The 8,335-nt window shown below is 42.7% G+C and overlaps 1 long non-coding RNA gene across 1 annotated transcript in view; it reads left to right on the top strand.

Annotated features, from left to right (window-relative positions):
• LOC102382912 overlaps nucleotides 1-6,436 on the top strand; it is a 13,045-nt gene extending 6,609 nt beyond the window's left edge. The window contains exon 2 of the long non-coding RNA XR_325025.1: nucleotides 6,367-6,436. This is a non-coding gene — a long non-coding RNA (uncharacterized LOC102382912). The remainder of the gene's footprint in view (nucleotides 1-6,366) is intronic.
• The last annotated feature ends 1,899 nt before the right edge of the window (nucleotides 6,437-8,335 follow it).

The following is an 8,335-nucleotide window of genomic DNA, read 5'->3' as shown; positions in this document are numbered from 1 at the left end:
GAAAGAGGCTGCAGTGAGGGCTCAGGTGGCAATTAGCACAATCATTTCACCAGCAAAGGGCCAGGTTTAGGGAGGATATAAAAGCCCAGGGCCTGAGTTGGGGCAGGGAGTCTTATCCTGGCATCTGACGGGGAAGAAGCTCCTGAGCAGGCTGCAGAGGGAGTGACTCTGGCCTACACTGACTGTGCCTCTAGGTATGAAGTCTTAGGGCTGGGAGTTGGTATCACTGCAGTTTTTGGGGGTTTTTTTGTTTTTGTGTTTGTTTTTTTTTAAACCCTCAGGACACTTCTGGGTATGAATTTATGATTTCATAGACATTAGGGCTGGAAGGGACCTCGGAAGATTGAGTCCAACCCTCTGCCCCTGGGGCAGGAAGTCGGCTAGGGTCATAGGATCCCAGCAAGATAAGCATCCATTTTTTCTCTTGAAGGCGTTCAAAGTAGGTGCTTGAACCACCTCCAATAGCAGGCTATTCCAGACCTTGGGGGCTCGGACAGTAAAGAAATTCTTCCTTATGTCCAGCCTGAAATGGTTGCAGGAGTTTATAACTGTTAGACCTTGTCGTCCCTTGGGGTGCTCTGTTAAACAAATGTTCCCCCAGATCCTGGTGGACACCCCTTTATAAACTTTAGCTGGCCATCAAATTGCCCCTGAGCCTTCACTTTTCCAGGCTGAAGAGTCCCATAGCTCTCAGCCTGTTGTCGTAAGGTCTGTTTTCCTGACCTCTGATCGTGTGCATGACTCTTCTTTAGACTCTCTGAAATATTGTCACAAAAGTGACTGTGGGTCCATTACATTTGCTGTTGACCAATGATGGAGGTATCCACAGACAGGTAAATTGGAATATCCCATTAGAATAACTGGAGGACCCTAATTCATGGAGTAATAGAAGTGGGATGAAAATTCAAAGATGCAACGATGATGCCTTTGGAACTACTAAACATCTGTAAATTAATCTGTAAACTGGATGGCAAATTATTTATAGGAGAAATGTAAGGTGGTAGTGAAATGTCATTTAAAGTATTTTATACATTTCAGACAATTCATGTCCAAGCAGGATTCAGATTGGAACACACATAGGGAAGGGCATTCGGGATACCTGGGGAATGGAAGTTACTCATGCCAAGAACCTAAAAGATCTTGGCTTCATTAACCTAGCAAAATGAAAACTGAGAGGAGATATCTTTGCTGTCTGTTAATATATTGAGCATAAACTATGGGGCAGAAAAGGAAATATTTAAACTAATTGAGAACAATGGGGAAAAGAAGAAATGAGTATAAACACCATCCAAGAAGATATTTCAGTTTAGAAATTGCAAGAAAGTTTTTAACATTCAAGAGAATGTGGTTCTGGGGCAGATTCTCAATCATGGTTGTGGGGGTAGGGGCAAAAACAAAACAAAACAAAAAAACATGACTAGCTTAAGATGGAGTTTCAATTTTTTGAAAGGGAGTTGTATGATGATGTCTGTAAAAGCAGGGGACTAGATTTGAGTGACCTCTGTGGTCCCTACCAATCTTATGGCATTGGTTTAATATCCAACTGCCTAAGGACAGACATTAAACACACACTGGTTTAAGTGACTGGAAACTGGTTTAAATCTGTAATGGAATAGAAGTTCAGTGCACAGCAACTGGTTTCAAAATAGCCAAAAAACAGTTTAAGATGGATCTGAATGAATGTAGTATCAAACATAAATGATTTTGGGTTAAATCAGTCTATTTCACTTCTTTCCTAGATCCCTTCCCTACTCCAGCTAACTCTCAGTCCCCCAACATCCCAGGATGCTTTTTAGCTCCCCTACAAACTCCCCATTGCAGAGTGGGTTCCTTGGCCAGCACTGTCTGCTCCAGACAAGCAGGGCAGGTCTCACCCCTGTGCTGTCACATTGCAGAGGCAGCAAAGGCTCTCTTCTGCAGCCCTGGTCCTGCCTGCACCTGTCAGCCTGGTGGGATGAGGCAGGGAGGGGGGGGGTCATGGGAACAGAGCCCCACCCCCACCTTCAGCTCTGATCCCTGGTATATAAGGGTTTCCCCCACCTGGACTTGTGCCAGTCACTGTGCAGGTGGGAACAGTCTCTGCAGCCTTGGGCTGTTCCAGATCCCCAAGTTTCAGGGGGGGTTACCCTGCTGCACCAGGGTTCCCCAATCCCTTACACCAGTCCAGAGGGTAAATAATTTTCCCCTCCCACCACTCAGCATGGTCCAGCACTGGCTTAACTATGTTTCCGCAGATGCAGGGGGAGGAAGAGTCCCTCCAACACACACTGCATAAGCCCTCGGGTGAGTGGTGGCAGTTTCCCCGTGCTTCGGTGGGGGGTTCTCTGCCCCAGGTAGGGTCCACTGAGTCCTACTGCCAGTTCAAGAGAGTAACTTTCCCCCTCCCATTCCTCCACATTTTCTGATAATGGCTTCCCCCACCCACCCCAGCAGATGCAGAGGGAACAGTCCCTCCAGCTCAGGGTCATTCCAGCATGGGATGGCACATGGGGGTGGGAGGAGGGAATTCCCCCTCTACACCATCAGCAGGGCTTGGGGGACACAGCCCAGGATGGGAAATCATCCTGCTGAGGTACAGGAATCTCCCCATGTGGGCTGATGCAGAGTGCCAGCTGGACTCCAGACTGGAGGGAGTATTCCCCACTGCACCTGTGGGGTAGAGCTAAGTCATCACTGGACTTCATGGAGGGGTGGGAGAGGGAAATTCCCTCTGTGCACTAGTAGCAGGCCTCAGTGGACTCTGCCTGGGGTTGGGAACCCCTGATGGGGCATGGGGAGTCCCCCATGAGGACTGATGTGGGGGTGGGTTTAAGCCAGTGTTGTGTGGTAGGAGGGGGGAAGTAACCTTCTGGCATGGCTAGGGGGACCCTTCCTGGGGTAAGTAACCCCTGCTGAGGCATGGAGATCCCCCAACATGGGCTGAAGCCCTGCATCATCTGGGCCCCAGGTGGGAGTGGCTGTCTGTCCTGTCCCTCACCTCCCATGCTAGAGACCAAGGAATTGGGGAGCATATGCTGGGCAGCCAGCCAGTGATGGGCCCAACTTGGCTGCATTTGGTTGCCCTTGGCAGTGGATGGCAGGCTGGGAGATATGCTCTGGATATACCCTGACTGCTGGTATTTAGCTGCCTTTCTAAATTCAAATGTGCACATCAGTTCACTTAATTATCGGTTCAGGCCATGCAGTTCAGAGAAACCTGTGAATATTAAATCAGATCAGCCTTGGGATTTTTGACTATCTATATTTAGCCATTAGCTCAAAAATCCTGTTGTGTGTACAATGAATGAATGTTGTGTCCGACAAATAGGTCAGCATTTAATTGAAAGCTGCAATTTTTCCAAATGCCCAGATGGGGCAGATGGAATCTGTACATTCAGCAATAATACCAGAAAGTCTCTCTTTTATTTGGAAGTTCATATCTGACACCATAAAAAAATTAAGGACACATTAGGTATAGTAAACTATGAGGCTACAATGGAGAAACATACCATGTGTTTACATGTGCAAAAGCACACATTTGAGTGTCTTCTCTATGTATAAAACACCATATCACTTTTAGGGTCAATTAAAACAAATGGGCAGAAATATTATTTTCTCTTTAGTATTTTGAATATCTCTAATATCTTGTGATATCCACTGGGAGCATGGTCTCCCATAATCCCATTATTTAAGTAAGCATACAGCCAAAGATGATTAATTCACTTTGCTTGGCTACATTTGGCTGTAATGTTCTAGTTCCAATAATTACCTCATTAGAAAAATAAGTTACTTGAATGCATAATGTTCATTGTAAAGCAAACAAAACAAAGTGACATTAAAATTTGCATCCTCTAGTACATATAAAATTAGAAACTCTGAGATGTTTAAGGAGTCCATAAATTAGCCATGTTTATGGGTCTGAGAACAACAAGGTACAATAGATTAATGCAAATTTGCTAGCATAGCATCCTTGTGTTGACTCAGATTTTATCTAATAGTGGTCACAAATGAATATGACCTAAACACTATTCTCTCCAGAATATTGGTCCATGTCACAGAAACACAGATGAAGTCTTGACCTATAGGATATCTTGATTATGATTGTGTTCAACACATAAGATTCCCTGGTGCGGTTATGGTAGGGGGGAGCAAAATATGGCTCGCAGACCAGGTGGGACCAGCCAAGTGACTGGATCCAGCCCACAGCTGCCCCCACACTGCTCCACATCGGGCCAAGCCCAGCCCACTCATGCTGGGACGGTCTGAACCTGGGCAACTCCCACCAGCACTTGTGGCAAGGCCCCAGCCAGCATGTGTAGCTTCCAGCAGGGCTGTTTCTGCAGTGGCTGCAGCTGGGTGCTTCTGCTTCCTCACCTCCAGTGGCAGCTCCTGCTCCTGATCTTGCCTCTGCCATGCTGCACCACACCTCATCATTCTGGGCAAGGGGGCAGGCAGCTTCAGCCAGGAGGATTCTGCCCCAGTGCATGGGGCTCTGGCTTCAGCTCCCATCCACCTTCCAGTTGAGCTGGATCACACTGGGGAAGGAGCTGCCTGGCTGAAGCTGCCGGCCCACCTGCCCACTGGAAGCAGCAAGGTGTGGCAGAAGCAGGTTCAGAAGCTGCTGCTGGAGGTAGAAAGCACAGAGTATCACCTGGCTGGCACTGAGCTGCACTGCCAGAACCTGCTCCTGCCATGCCACACCACTGGGAGGCTGGGTGGGTGGGCAGCTTCAGCTTCTGGCCAGCTGCAGTCGTACTGAGAACAGTCCCACCAGAAGCTGCTTGGCATGGTGTGGCAGGAGCTACTACTGGAGGCAGAGGGAGCAGAATGGTAGCCAGCTGGGCTCAGCCACAGATGCTGGTGGGATCATGACCTGGGCTGCCCCGGCATAAGCAAGCAGGGCTCATGTCCATGCAGAGCATCACAGGGGAAGCATGGACTGTACCACCCAAACAGCCCTCCTCCCCAGGAGTGTGCAGGGAGCAGGCCCTGAGCCAGAGCTGTCGCTGCCCTGTGACCCAGCCCCACGATCCCAACCTTGCCTGCCCCTCTTGTTCCTGAATAATGCTGCCTGAAGCCCCAGAGGAAGTTTTGGTGAGTTGTTGTGGGGAGGGGTATGCTGACCCAGCTTGCAGCAAGTCACTGAAAATGCCCATGTGGCCATCAGGCCCAAATATTTGCCTACCCCTGGACCATGAGATAGTGGTAGAAATGCAGAAGCTTTTAGGTGGTGATGATGGATTCTGATAAAGGGCTGCATTCTGATTTTGGGTCTACCACTAAATCTACATGAGTAGATTTACACCTATATAAATGAAGTTACAATCTTGGCAGATGTATTCTTTAAATATCTACTACTTCAGACTTGCATCCACAGAAATGAGAACTTTGCCCTACATTGTGATATGTGATAGAAATATCACTAATGGGAAAACACTAGAATTATGGCTTCCAAGCCTGAGGGTTTCTATTTTGCAAGATATACTTCTATTTGTAACTAACTTGTTTTAACATTTATAAATAAATACATAAAATATTACTTAAGTATTATTTAAAAAGAAATTAATACTTGAGGAAAATCATTTAAACTTAATCAGGACACTCCTTTTTAGTTTTAATAACTGACTTTAATAGTCTAAAATTTTTGTGGCCTACCTTTCTTATATAACAAGATCGTGAAATCTATTATCTATCATCACTAATGAAAGGCCACGTCAAACTAGCAAGGTGATAAATGAGGAGATCTGAGCAGATAATTTCTAGACGGATTAAAAAAAAAAAGGTTTGTTTTGGGTCATTCTGGAATATTTTTTCCTCTTTTTTTGGGGGGGGAGGTGTATTTGTTTGGGTTTTTTTTTTTTTTTTTTTTTTTTAAGGACTGTAATTCAGTTGGCTAAATTGTTTTTGTCTCACCCAATGAAAAGCATTTTATTTTTGTTTGTGTTTTGAGAACAGAATTCATTTATTTTAAGTCGAGACAGATTTTTGAAATGAGATTGATATTTTTTTTTTTTTTTTTTTGGCCAAAAAAAAAAAAAAAAAAATATCAATTTCAAACAATTTGTTATTGATTGTGGGGATGGTTTTATTTAACGTAAAATTGTATTTCTTGGCAGAAATATGCTCCTGGAAAAAAGGTCATTTTTCTGTATTTAAGGGAGATTTTTTTTTTTTTTTTTTTTTTTTTTTTCCCCCCCCCCTGCCATAATAATAGAAGGAGAAGAAATGGGTTGGAAGGCAACGAAAGAAATGAACTGTCACTTGCTATGGCTATTTATGATAATTTTCCAAAAAGACAACTCCTTATGCAGCTCCTGCTTTTTCATTTTCCTTTACATAAATTTCCATTGACAAGAGTTACTTTTGTAAGAGACTGTTTTATTTCAGAAAGGGAAACAAGGGGGGAAATCTGCAGCTACTGACTGGAAAGCCACCAAAACTACAGACAGCATCGCTAGTAAGTATTCATCTGAGAATGAAATGACTACCAGTTTGTAATGGTTTACCAGTTGTTAATAAACTGAAGCATAACTTAAGAGTCAGCAGAAAATAATGAAAACATATTTTTGCATCTTCAATCCTTGCTGTCCATTAACTGAAAATCCATTAAAATGGATGCATTCCTTGTACAACGACAAATCACTTAAGGAATAAGAGAATTCCTTAAATGAGATTTTCATAATATACAGAATGTACCGGCACTTATTATAGCAACCCGCACTAACCTAAATTGATTACTTTCTTTGGCTTGTGCTTGACTGGAAATGTAAATGTTGTTGCTTTCTATTCCTTTTTGCTATTACAATACATCTATTCATTTTTAAAAGCAAGAAGACATTATCAGTTATTAAGAGTATTTCTTATAAAATACACAGTATAACTCCAGAAGTAGCATTTATTTTGATTGTTGAAGTTTGTGAATAATTGCTTGGTAGGGAGCAGGCTAGAGTAAGATGAGGGACAATGGTGAGAAAATTGTCCAGGTATGTTTTAACTTGAAGTCTAGATTTCACACATCAAAGATCACAAAGGTTCAAATACAAACTCAGTTCTAAAGTTTAGGGACAGCCTCACATTCATATGTTGGCTGGTTACATCAGGTGTGTTGGCTGGTTACATCTGTGTATAGTCAGGCCTCGATTCACACAGTGGTTACATTCTTGAAAAAACACCATGCAAAGAGAAATTATGTAAAAAGATACAAAGGGTCTGTGGCAAATAAGGTTGTAGGTTCCAGGTGTGGCCGTTTTTTTTTTGTTTGTTTGTTTGTTTTTTTTTTTATTTGGCCAATTAAATGCCTGTGACTTTGAGAGGCAAAGATTTGTGGCTGGTATCTTTTTCTATTGCATCACCTGTATTGCTGGGAGGGATATAGACAATCTTTTGGGTACGAAGCACCCTTCTGTCCCTCTCAACTATGTGGTTAATCCAATAAAAAGTATCATCCACAAAAATCTTTGCCTTTCACATTTTCCTGGACCATCATAGCTACAGCATCACCCCAACTCCATATAACTGGACATTTGGTATGTACTTTGCAATTCAAGTTATTACGACGATTCCCATTTTCAGTGTTTTGGTACTATACCTACAGGCAGCTATAATCCACACAGGGAAGAGAGAAGCTTGAAAGAAGAAATTAGAAACAAGTTTATATGGGTGCCCTCTATGGCATTAGATCACTATCTAAGTGCCTTAGGGTAAGGAAATCGGCTCTGTAAATTAGTTTCACTAACAAGATTGTGCATTAGACTGAAAACATATGCTTTGTGAAATCCAACAGATAAAATTCACAAAAGATGTCCTGTAAAGGCTTAAGATAATACTCAGAAACCTGTAACTTAAAGCTGACTTGAAATATCACAATAGCACCAGTGATTTGGGAAAATCACTAATATACAGTTGAATATAGTCCAGGGGTAAAAACGGGTGATTCACAGCATTATCTTGGATAGCTAAAATAAGCTCTATACGTTATCAGTAACATAAGATGTAGTTGGGTTTATTATATGTTTCACCCCTGATTTTACATGGGAGTCTTGGACTCTGAAGAATATAGTAGTATAATTATGAGCTGTTTTGTTTAGGCTAAGCATTGTCTTAAAAATATTCATGATCATGTTACTAGCTTCTGAGCAAATAAACTATAATTTCAATTTAAAAACAAATGGTTTCCTAAAATAAATCAATATTTAATTTGCCTAGGGCATGCTAAAAGGACCATTTTATTATTTGGGGACATTGGAAACATTATTAAAATCTTTCTTCAGCAAAGGGTCCACAAATGGTCTTGGTGGCATAAAGTCTAATGAAAAGGTATAACTAGAATCTGCTACTCCTATCTTGCATTTAAGTG

This window comes from Alligator sinensis, unplaced genomic scaffold, assembly GCF_000455745.1.
Source record: "Alligator sinensis unplaced genomic scaffold, ASM45574v1 scaffold339_1, whole genome shotgun sequence".
NCBI lineage: Eukaryota > Metazoa > Chordata > Crocodylia > Alligatoridae > Alligator > Alligator sinensis.
Note: the sequence above shows the minus strand (reverse complement) of the source record. Positions and strands in the feature narration are given on the sequence as shown.